Here is a 13,067-nt window from a genome sequence, read left to right on the forward strand (position 1 = left end):
AAACCACGCCTCCGCCGAACACCACTATACCCCACTTGTCACGTCGCCTCCCCTCCGCTTCGCGATCCTCTTCGCGCTCGCCGCGATCGAGTTCACCGTCCGACCGTACTTCCGCGTCCCGGCTGTGTTCCTTCCGGTCCTCTCGAGACGGAGCTCCGCGGGGAACCTCGTTCTTCGTCTCCTCGAAGGTGTCGGCGTCGGCGTCGTCCGCGCGTACAATGTCCTTGGCTTGCAGCAGTTCGAGATCGCTGCCACCAACCGAAAACTCTTTACCTCCTAAACGATAGACGGCGAGAGCGAGGAGCCTCGAGGCTAAGAGATCATGTTCGAGGAGAACGCGAGAGAGACACAGCCGCGGTTGCACTCGCAGCCAGCGATCGGCAGGGCTGCCTGGCCCTGCGTAGGTGCGAGGTGCCTTGATCGGCCCCGTAGGCTCCCAAGCCCGCCTCTCGAGCACCTCCACCATCTAATCCTTAGTTTCTTCACAAGGCTTTGCCGGCCCCGCACCCTCCGGTTGCTCTTTCGAAACTCCGGCTTTGTATACACCACTTTTATACCCCTCCGCCCGATCGATTCTTCCCGCCGCGATCACGCCCTCGCGGTCTCACGGTCGACGCTTTTTCTCCTCTTCTTCCACTTGCTGGCCCGTGGCTTCGTTCCGTTTCCTCTTCCCTTCCGCCTCTCTTCCTTCCGGAAGCCCGTGTTCTCTCTTAGCCCCGTGTCGTCTCACGTTCTCTCCGTTTGACGCGGGATCCTGACTAAAACAGAAACGAACCCTTTCATTTTCGCGTCTTCCGATTTCGTTCCGGTGACGGTTCGATGCGTTACAATGTTTGGGGAGAACGCGGGGTTTTACTTCTCCGGGACCATTCATCGTAAGCAGAAATATACCGATACGTTTTACGGATAGCATTACTAGCCATTAGTCGGAATTAACACGGAGCAAACACGAATAACGCTCTACTGTAAACGTTCTGATGACGACTGTCAGATTTGGCGCAAAAATAATTATCTTCGATGGCGCTGGTGTAATAGAATCGCGATAGGACGGACAGACCGCCTTATGCATGCTTCGCGTGGTAATTGTTAGAATTGTACTTTTATAAACTTTATTTTCTAAAGGATTACAACGTATATAAGAATGTCAGAGGAAAGACGTCCGAAATTCACGACGAACCGTACCGTTTGACTTATTTCTACGGACTGAGGATCGTCGCTTTCCGTCCCTGCTAGAACTTCACCCCTCTTTCTGCTTCAAGGAAAAACAGACGCTTTTCCTCGAGACCCGAAAGTGGCAATCGTTGCATACCAACAGTAATAAATGTATTGTTTCTTTTTTCTTTGAATCGTTGAATACGCGCGATTCGACTGGCAGCTGTAGCCGAACAGAAGTTTCGAACATCGTTTAACCTTCCCGTCGAACTTTTCAACGGCTGACAATTAAATTGTACCGCACCTATCGTTCCGGGGAGTCGAAAGTCGACGAAATTGCTTTCCGATCGTACAACGTTCGCGCGAAACGAGCTTCTAATGCCGGAGAATCTCCCATCGGTAAACGATACTCGCGCTTTTCGCAAAGCGAAACGCCGAAAATACGCAGGGATTAATCCGTCTTGTACGTAACTCGATGGAAAACAACGTTCGACGGACAGACCGATATCGAAAGGGTGCATCGCTTAACCAAAGCCTATACGAATTGCTTTAATCGTCGAACCAGAAGCGTCGGCTAGCTTCGTTGACCTATTTTAACGATCAAAATAACTCTCAAAATTACAGTCGAACGGAGACCTGTCATTTCGCTCGGTGTTCTCGGTTTAATTTCAATCCCGAATCCAAGTGCTGCCGTAAGATCGTCAGATTTTCAAAATAGCTCCATTCCAAGTAAAGACGGACTGCCAATCTTTCCATACGTATTCGTACCATTTATATTTATTGAATAAGTTTGTCTAATTTAAATTAGTGCTACGTGTTTCCAAATAGATTTCTAATTGGAAATATATACACGTGGAAAGTTTATTCGTGTGTTGGTGGAATATTAAGTGGACTGGAAAGTAACGTCGTTTTTTCAATTTGAAATATTAGGTTGTCCCAAAAGTTTCTTTCGTAATTTGCACTCAAGGAGCAAAATGAATCGTACACACATCAATAATCTAACATTAGACATAAAATATTGTGTATGTATTACTTATTAATAAAACGAAAGAAACTTTTCGGACAACCTGATACTTGTTTATCACTCACTAGCTCGTTGATTTTATATCGATCTGGCATTCAAAATTTTTACACCAAGTGACAAAAGGCTGTTGATAACGAGGGCGATTCCATAATTGATTAAAAAAAGGAATTTATCAAAAATTTGTTCGAATTTAATATAAAATAAACGACGTTACTTTCCAATCCGCCTAATATTTATAATGGAAAACTGATTTGAAAATATGAAGCTTATTATTCAAATTAGATAATATTCTTTGATAGATAGAGAGAGAGAAAGTACATCGTAGAAGCGTTCGTCGATGATTCGTTCCGTGGCAAAAGACGCGGGTGGCACTGATTATTTAGCTGTGAGATGTGATTCGAGCAACGAGGCTCGAAATTATAACCCCTAAACAATAGAAGCTTCCAAGCCTCGCGTTCGAGGCCTTCCACCACGAGTGGTTAGACTTCTTTACGTGGGGTCGCTCGTTACGAGACAGAGTCCCCCGAGATACAAAGAAGCTATTGAATTGGCTTTTCGTAAAGGGAGTATCCATAAAATTTTCTCGCGAGACGAAGAGCCTCTTTGAACGAGATTCTCTCGACCAGCTTGTACACCGCAACCGACGCCGATTAGTTCTACTAGATGAGAGTCGCGAACATTATTAGCTCCCAAAGTTGATGTGTATATTGTATCGTACTTTCATAATTGCGACGCTGATAAAACAAGAATCGACTCTGTAACCGGTCCGGTTCGTTACGCGAGGACATCGATACCGAACCGGCACGTAATAAAAGGTGTTCGCGATTTTAACCAAGTTCTGTTCCCTTCGAATATCCAATCGATCCTTTCAACGTTTAATGATATAACAAAAATTATTCCCAGAATTTTCCGAACTCTAATTAAGATGCGACGAAAGTGAAAATAGAAGCCGACGCGTTGCCGTCGTATCCGATATCAACGAAATATCGATCGTGCCGATATGTTTGTGTCACGTTCGAGTGCGCAAAATTACACCGCATAAAGCGAACCTTGAAATAGGCTTCCGAGCGAAAGGCTTTCGAAACGGTATGCATATGAAATCGAGCGCGCGTGTTTTCAAACGATTCGGGAGCATCGCGAACGGCAGCTATCGATCCTCCTTAAATATATCTGAAAATCGGCGTAATAATAGCCGAGGGTTTCGGTTGAAGATGAGCGGTGACTGTTCGGTTGTTTCGTTCGTCCTTGTTGTCGTAGCTGCCGGGACGAAAACATCACGCGACCGTGGCACGAATTACCCCGAACTCCGCGAAAGCGAAGACTTTCGAACAATCTTCGTAAAATCACGCCGTACGCTCGCGAACGAGGGCCGTTAACGCGATCGTAACGTGCGTCGTGTTCGTACGATTTGTAACCGTTTAACGTCCGCTGTTTCTCCAATGAATACACCGGCGTAGAACCTTTTTCGCAAAATTTCGCCGAAATTCACCTTGCCGAGTCCTCTCGATCGAGCGTTCGCATCAACGAGATTGAACAAAAACAGGGAACTGTCCCGCGACGGAGACGGTAACCGAGTTTCCGAGAAATTAATTCGTTTCTTCGCGGGAATTAACGTCATTTCTCCCGGTCGTAACTCACCCGATTCGACCGTGAACTCGAGAGACCGAATTTACGAGCCACCGATGGCCCGTGTTCTGTTCTTCGAACGTATGCTAAACGTACAAATTATCGACGTCGGAGTATGCTAATTTAAAGGATTTTTTACCCACGTAAAAATGCCTAAAGGAACACGTCGACTATGCTCTTACGAGGGATGTCGGGTACTCGCGACAGTCTCTTCCGGGCTCTTCGTACCGTAAACCCAACTGCCGGATGCGTTCCGAATGATTGGCAGCGTTCCAAAGCTAGGAAACGTTAAGTTGCTCTTGACATTCGCGTCGGACGTAACGATTCGAGCGGATTACTTTTGAGAAAGGGACGATACGCGGTGTACGGTTCATCCGAGGATCGTGGTTTATAATCTTTACTACGAAGATATCGTTGGACGAAGAAGAAAAAGGCGAAGCGAAGTTCGTGAGAGTCTCGAGGAAGTCTCCGACTCCTGGAGAAAAGAGTCGACGCGATCGATGATATCCGAAACGAGAACAACAACTCGTCTCTGCGATTAGTTGTACGAGGAACCATCTTCGAGCAAGTTCGGACCGCCTCTAGAGTAAAATCATTTTACATCGCGACCCACTCACGCGAACTCCGCCGTTCAAGTTCCGCGTACCTGCCGGATGCCGGAGTTTCTCTCTTTTCCAACGACTCCAAAAGTCGATACATTTTTCTAGCGTAACACGAAACACCCGACTCGCGTTACTCTGGCTACTCGACGAAACTCGTTCGTGCCGAGGCGCTGCGTAAGTCCCTTACAAGATGGCGGCGAGGGTTCATCAAACTAGAGGGCACCGAGGAGACAGAAGATCGCGCTCGCTCCGCGTAAACCTCCCCAGGGTTCCTCCACCCCCTTTTTGTTCGAGCAGTCACATTGCATAGTATATACGAGGACCGGTGGCTCCTCTTTTGTTTATTTTCTCATCGTCGATATCCCTCGGTCGAGCGAGAGTCGTTGAAATAAACGCGGAAAAGAGGAAACCACGAGACTCGTATTTATTACCGAAATCAGACCCATCCGTTTGAAATAAAATCGGTGGGTCGTCGGAACAACAAACGTTATCGGTTAATATAAATACGGTAAATTCGAATTACGCGTACCGATACACGTACACAAAGACTGTCGCTTCCGAGTCGCCCCTCGAGTGCAAAGAGTCGATCCTTGGATAACTCGCGTGGAACTCGCACTTTTATTAAGAAAAAGGTTATCTTATCTGGTTATCTTTCATCTTAACCGAATAGCTAACGAGCATATTTTTCGGAAATATTCGAAACGCGAGAAAGCTGATACCTCCGTACGAGTAACCTCGATCTCTCGGACGAGCCAGGGTCCGGGTAAGCGGTAGGCTTTAATAATGAAGCGCTTTGCACTTTGGTTGACACAGAGCAGCGTTTAACGGAGAAGGGAGGTTGAGGTTGGGGAAAGATTGGGCTCATCCATTAGGACGGTTCGTGGTATCCTCCAAGAAATTGGGAAAGCGTCCAAAGCTTGGCAAACGAATCTCGACACTCGAGGCTCTCGTTTCTCGGGCTCTTGCGGTATATGTATACCGTTTCGAGGTTTCCGGATGTAAGATGTGCGTTTTTTCGGACATGCGGTTCGGCATCTCGCCAACGTTGCGGATGACTCGAACGAAAGTTTGCCGATGCAGGGCATACACGCCTCCCCATATCCAAGAATAAGGAGTCAAACGATGACACGAATCGAAGAGCACGGGATCGGTCATGTAGGTAAAGGTAAAGCGTTCGACTGAGGATCGTGGGTTCGAATCTCGGTGCCTCATTTTTCCTACGATGCCGTGCGTAATATCGTTGATTCTTTAGGTGGCAAGAGAAAAGTGGAGTCCCATATTTCGGTGTCAAAACGACTCTTATGCTCTCACCTGTTCCGTGTAGCAGACCAAACGCACTCGAGGAGACGAGCGTCGAAGGGGGGAAGAGTACTCCCTGCACTGCGCTATCCTCCTCGCTGGGGGCGACGCGACGCGACGCGAAGGAAAAAGGAAAGCTGGCTGGTGGAATCGAGGGCCGTACGAGCCACTCGGCTTCTTCGTCCTTCAACCGCCGTCAGGCCGTCGCGGGCGCATCTTGCACCCCGCACGAAGATATAACAAACCGCGAAACGAGAATTTCACCGCGTAAAACGTCTCGGTCACCCGCTGACGCGCCCTTCCCGTCTCTTCCTTGGACTGCCCCCACCCACCTCCGCTTCCACCTGGTTGTTCGCGTTCACCCTTCAACTAGACTCGCATTGGCCCGAAGCCAAGCACACGGTCGTTGTTCTCCGCGATGACTGCACGTAACCACGCGCTGGGCTCGATTTCAACCTTCGTTCGCCTCTCGACGCGTCGATCGACATTTCCGTGAAAGCTTAATGCCGATTAATCGCGGCGATAGGTCTTCGTCGTTTTACCCGCTCGACTGACATCTATGGGATCAGTGAAACCAGTTAGAAAACCTTCCTTCGATCGCCTGACTAAGGTATTCTAGATTTCGCGGGACGATCTCTCCATTGCGGAGGGAGAACTGGAAATTCGACGATTATATCGATGGAACCGCGATGAACAGAAAATTACGAATCGACTCGTAACGTCTCGCGTATACGCAAGTGGAACGAGTCAACGGTTGATCGGACGGGTCCGGTTTGCCAAGGAGTCGCGAAGTAGGAGACGGTTCGAGATATCGTTGCGAAATCAAATTGAAAATACAGTAAAGACTGAATACATGGAAGATGACTATCCCCTAGAACAGTGTAACTTGATCATATTTTTTTCCTCGGACCTCTTTCTCTTTCACTCACAGAGCCTGTCCTTTTCTACGTTCGACGCATCGAGGAAGTGTATCTTCGAGAAGCGTATCTTCGAGAAGCGTATCTTCGAGTCGATATTACGATCGGAACCGACGATTGAAACGAAGGAAGAATTTCCGACGGAACCGCTGCCGATTTCTTTACAAAGCCGAATTCACGGCCAATTATCCGACGCTCGTCGAGCAATTCTAGCCTTTATGAACGGGGAGCACGGCGTGTCTGGCATCGGTGATAGAAATGCTACAGGTCGTCTTCTAACGTCGTCCAGTGGGCGAGACAGAGTCGGAGGGAAACGTAAAGGGCGGAAGGAGGAGAGCGAGACGCGAGAGGCTGCCAAATGAAAAGCACACCGGTTACCGCGTGCGTGTATAGTGGCAAATCCGTGACGAACGATGAAATTTGAATACCGAGAAACGAAGAACAAAAAGCACAATTCTCCAATTTCTTTGAACCGACGGATATCGAGAAATCCGGTCGCGTTCGCGCGACATGCTTGGCGTCTTTAATACTCTCACATCTGGAGATCGTTCGAATCAAGTATTACTTTAATTCCAGGATGGCTCCTGCAGAGTTTCATCTCCGAGGTCCTTCGAAACCCCTCGCGAACTTGGATTTTATTAGACTCGAGTAGAATAACGGTACATTTTCGCTTACGATAAATGTCGGGTTGTCTGGTAAGTTCGTGTAGGAATGGTTGAAAACAAATCCCTCGAAAGGTGGAAAGTAGGACATGCAAGTTACCGGTCAAATTTATATAATATCGCGAATAATTTCTGGTTACGTGTCTAATAATCGAACGTTCGTAACGTCCCGCGTATTTCGGAACACCCTGTATAGTCGGTTCAAAACGTCGCAGCAGATATTCGGAGAGGCGAACGGGAGCGCAATGGCTTATATGCATCAAGGCCTCCATCTTCGATTCGAATATGTCGCGACATTTGAGGATTCATACGAGACGTTTCGCTTCGAGCGAACTTCCCGCGTTACGGTCGCGTTCGCCGACGAATGAAACGTTCTCCGATTATGTTCCACGCACTCGAATAGAAGGATATCGAGTCACGTAAATCTCGCGATAAAAGTGAACTACTTTCGTTGTTACGAAAGTTACGAAATTACTGAAAAAACCGAGTAGTTGAATTATTAGGGTGGCCGAGAAGTAATCTTGTCGACATTTATTTATTAAAGAAGTCTTGAATAGTAATCAACAAAATAATTTCCGTAATTTTCTAACACTTTTTGTTCTTCGATTTTTACTTGAGAAACTTTTCTCAAATCGAAGACATTTCGATTACTTTCCGGTCCCCCTAATATATTTCGCGTTAAACGAATAAAAGCTCGTCTCGATGGTTGCCCGATGGAATAAACGACGAAAATAAATCGCGACACCGCGTGTTTTCGATCGTCTTTCGTTAACCGAGGGAAATTTTGCCCATTTCTGGACTGCGCGCGAAACGATATGAAACTACACGACGCGTTCTAACGACGGTTAATAAATAGCCGTGGCATCGGTGTATCGATTGCGAAAGAGGGATATACACGTGTACAAGTCCCGGAATCGCGGCTCGCGTGGAAATTGTCGGAGGCTAACCGTCGGCTCGCGTGGCACGACAAACCGCCGGTACACATCGAGAACGAACCAGTCGCGCAAAGGAGAGCTGGAATCAACAACCTTGATTACGCCCCAACTGTCGTTTCCTCGGCCAAGATAGCCGCAGTCGATTCTCGCTCGATTCGGCCTTTGTCCGCGATCCCGCGTACGAACATCGACGAAGTTTCGATCGCGCGGCGAGCTCGAATCGTTTCCCTTTCAACTACGATCGTTGCGACACGATTCTTTTAACACGTTGCGTACGACTTTTATTTTTCTTTTTTTTTATTTTTTCTGCGTATGGGTAACGTAAATTTACAATAAAGACAGGATCGACTGACAGATTGATCGACAGATTGTCAACGAACGAACAGTGTAATACGATCATAACCGATTTACATGCCTCTGCGGACTGCTTTTTTTCCTCGCACCTCTTTCTCCATCGCTCTCTGTCCTTTTCTACGTTCGACACTTGACTCGAGCCAAATGTAAACACGGAATAAAAAGCTACCGTATTCGACGTGTTAAGAGATCGCTCCTGTAAACCGTACGATGGCCGACAACGGTCGGTCGCGGTCACTTTTTCACGTCGCGACGTTAAAGTTCGAACTGGCTAGTCCGAACGACGATGCTCGGTTTCGTTTCGAAGCGTTCGTCCCGGTAACAATCGTTTCTTTATACATTCACGATCGCAATCGCGGGACGGTTTTACCGTGAGAAATCATTCTCTTTCACGCAATCGCGCGATTCGAGAGGCACGCGATCGTCGAGCGAACGAAAAGCGTCGCGCACTCCGCGAACGTGCTCGCGCCGAAGTGATCGTCCGTTCGTGCCGACTGACGCGCGTCGAATTCGCGGATGAATATCGATGATTGTCGCGAGCCGCGAGAAGAAAGAAAATAAAAAAAAGGAACAACTGCTTTCAGAAAAAGGAACGAAAGATAAGAGACGAGGTCGTGAAAGCGTGACAGGGGGATGATGCACGCGTATCCCGGTGGGTCGAACACGAGCATCGAACTTGGACGTACCCATCGCCGACACCACGGCACGATTGCAGCCAATGAGATCGCGCGATCTCAGCCGCATTGGCGGTGCGTGAGAGAGGTCGCGGACAAAGGTAGCACACGCGGCACCTCGAGAAATCGAACGCGAATCCTCCTCGCGTCTCTCTCGATCTTCCTCGGCCGTTTCGACGAACATGCCGATTATTAATCAAACTCAAAGTTTAAAATTACGTCGCTCTCTCTCTCTCTCTCGCTCACTCTCTCTCGCTCACTCTCTCTCTCTCGCTCGCTCTTTTTCTCTGCGTCTTTCTCGCACTCACTCCATCCATCCTTTCCTCGTTCATCCTCGTTCCCGTCGCTTTTTTACCTCTGTCGCCGTTCCAGTTTGCCAGCGGGTGCCGCAGCGGACGCGAATCTACGAGCGATTTCACCGTGACCGTCTTCCAGCTAACATTGACATTGGCATTGCCGTCCCGCGGTGCCGAAACGCGCGTCCCTCCACTGTTCCCTTGGTGCAGCAGACATCGAGGAGCCGCGAAGCGGAAGGTCGTCTATCATGCTCCACCGGATCGGTGAAATCGTTCCTGACGTTTCTCCTCGAAACAGCACCGAACTACAACGAGGAATCACGGTTGTATCCTCTTCTTGAAACAATCGCGACACGGCCGTGCACGCAGCGAACGCACAGCGTCATGTGGACGCGAAACCCGGCGATCACGCACACCGGTGCCGCAGACTACGATTATCCGGTTGCACCGCGACGAACCACCGTCCCGTTTCCGGAATCCCTATCCCCTTCACCGTTTCTCTCTCCTTTCTTTCACGTCCCCTTCGCACCGTATCCTCTCGATCGCCGATCGGCCAGCGGTGATCGCGCGAGCGTTATACGTCTGCGGCCGTGTCGAACCGCGAGAACAAACGGAAACAAAACGAGTCACGGAGCGAAGATCGTATCGCGACGAGGACAACGACGACAACGACGACGAGCGAATCGCGCCAGGCTGCCGAGCGTGCCTTGAAAAGAGAGCGACGACGGGTCCGTAGAATCGCGAGGGCGACGAAAAGAAGGGCGGGGGGTGGGTGTAAGGAAAAAGGCACCCCGACTTAAAAGAAAAGGCGGGCGGCCACGAGACTCCCGCGCGGAGCCCAACGTTTCGCCTCACTGCCGGGCTCACTGCAGGCTCTGACGCACCAGCCTGCCGCCCCCCTGTACGCCGCCACCTCCGGCATCCCCTTCCGAACACCCCCGACTCCCCTTACTATCCGTTACTACCCCTTCGACCGCCCACCTTGCTTGCTCCTACCCTCGCCATCTGGCTCGATGCCTGCATCGCTGCCTGCATGCCTACCTGCCTACCTGCCTACCTGTCCGACGGCCCGCTTCTTCGACTATCGGCCCGCCGCTCTAACCTCTATACGGACAAAGGCTAGGGACTTGCATCGACACCTCCCTCCAAAGTCAACACGGCCCAAAAAAATACCTACGACTCCTCGTCTTCTTTATCCACCCCCTCTCTCTCTCTCTCTCCCACGACCCCTGCTAAGAACCAACCCACTCCTTTTGTGCCCGTGCTAGCGCCGCTCTCTCGTGATCAAACTGGAGGGTATCGTGGCTATGCGCCGCACAGGCGCACCCACGCACACACACTCTCGTTCTTTCGGCGCACACGCGCATCCAAGGCGTGCAGAATACCATGCCAGCGGCCGGGCTACCGGCGCACACCTGCGCCATGCTCTCTCACCCCCTTCCAGACCCGAAAACCTGACCGCCGTTCGCGTTTTCCTTCTTCCCGCTCTCTCCCACCAACGTTCCTTCCTTAATTCCGCGTTCGCCCGTCTTCCTTCTTCCTACCCCTTGTCCGCATCGCTCCGCTCACCTCTCCTCGACCACCCTCGAACGACCGTTTCCTCGGCGGTAACGCGCTTGGTCCTCCGTTGGTCTCCATTCATACGAACGGATAGATAGAACCCTTCTTGTTTGTCATACCTATGTAACCACGCGTCGCGCGCTAACGATTTATTATCACCGTGGGGCCTGGTAATTTAAACCTACTCGAGCAGCCACGGGTATCGTTGATCCGTGTTTGCTTTCTACATCGAGACAAGCCAATCCTATCGTAGCGGGATCTTCGACGTGCTTAACGGTGCGTACGGAATCGGTCGCTTCGACTTCGATCTCCGACAAACGGGCCGTGCTTTTTGTTTTCCGTTTCGCTTTACGAGATGTACGAAGAATCGCTCGACCCGAAGGTTTCGGAAAAAACGTAATAACGATTGATATCGTACTAAAAGAAAAACGACCGAGTATCGATTATGTGTTATCGATATTGTGTTTATGAATTATTTATAGAAGTAGCCGTAGCTTTTTATGTTTGTTAGGAATAGTAATCCCGTCGGATAATAGAACGATCGAGGTCCGTTATTAAGCTCCGTTCGGACAGCAGAGTATTCGAAATTCTTTAGCGTAATTATTTTCGATTTTATTTGTTCGCGTTGTTAATGATGCCGTTCCTATTATTACTACCGTTATTATTATGCGTAGGTACAATATTAGCATCGCGAATATCATGTAGGACTCCAGCACTCGAAGTTAACGTTTCACATTTTTATCATCGCTACCGTTTTCGTTAATATCGTTATTATTGTCTGTTCTTTGAACCAATAAATGTATCCGTCTCTCTGTCCTCGCATTTCTATTGTACCTTTTTTCCTTCCATTCCCGACCATACCTTCTTTCATCTATCCGCGTTTGTCTTCGCTAATGGCGTCCGCTACCGTTTCCCTTTTGCTCCCTGGCGCAAGTACTTGCGTCGTGTATACTTCTTCCATAAATGTTCCCCGCCAGTCCATTCGTTTCGTCTTTCCTCCGTTCTTCCGTTTATCAATTTACGTTTACTCTTTGTTCTCGTCTTACTCCCTTTCGGCCGACGCTCTTCCGTTCTTTCGCGTTCTCGTCGAGGCTAAAGCAGTGGTAGTCGCGCTTCCTTCGGAGTAATTTCTCTCTGCAAGAGGTACTTTGTTTCATTCTTCTGTTCCAGCTATAGCCGATAGTACGAGTTTATGCAATTAAGAAATTGCTCTCGGCTGCTCCTAAAATCTTCGCGGTACATCGTCGCTCGCTGTTCGTGCTCTACCCACGAGAGAAGCTTCCAGATCCGAAAATTCTGCTTTTGATTTATCGTTCGCGTCGGCGCTGCTATTCGTATTTCTCGCCGTAGGACGGCGCGGTGGTAGATAGATACGCGAGCGTGAGCCACCGGTGGCACACGCCGTCCAATGTTAACGCGTTAACCCTTTCGGTACTACCGCCGCCTGTAAGCGGCACCCACGAAACGAGTACAATTACTTTCTATAGTATCCATCACAAAACTACAAAAGTTTCGTGTCAATCACGCTCGAGATTTTTACGAATGCCGGTGCAACCACTCTCGTGGGAAACTTCGTACCAAGAACGTATAACCGCGGCCAACCCCTACGAAAGGGTTAAATAAAATCCTGATCAAAACTAACCACTGGCAATCGACACTCGCGAGCACTCTCGAAAACGGCTTACTCCTTCGTTTTATTTTATCCCTCGAAGACCTCCGTGACCGGCGACTCGTACGCGAAATCCAAATCGTTTCTCGATTTATCGCTGTTTTTGTGGACGGGGTGTCCTAGGAAGCTCTCTCGCTCCGCGAGAAGTGCCGAAGAGTTTCGATCTTACAGAAACGTCTACGTTTCGAAGAAAAGAGTCATTTCCCCTTTGGTGAAACGGGAAAAAAAAACAGCGGTTCGTCACGCTATGCTAAAACGGAACCGCAAAAAGCGTCGAACAACGAAACGTCTTCGCGA

The sequence above is a fragment of the Hylaeus anthracinus genome, unplaced genomic scaffold (assembly GCF_026225885.1).
Source record: "Hylaeus anthracinus isolate JK02 unplaced genomic scaffold, UHH_iyHylAnth1.0_haploid 4, whole genome shotgun sequence".
In the NCBI taxonomy this organism is placed as follows: domain Eukaryota; kingdom Metazoa; phylum Arthropoda; class Insecta; order Hymenoptera; family Colletidae; genus Hylaeus; species Hylaeus anthracinus.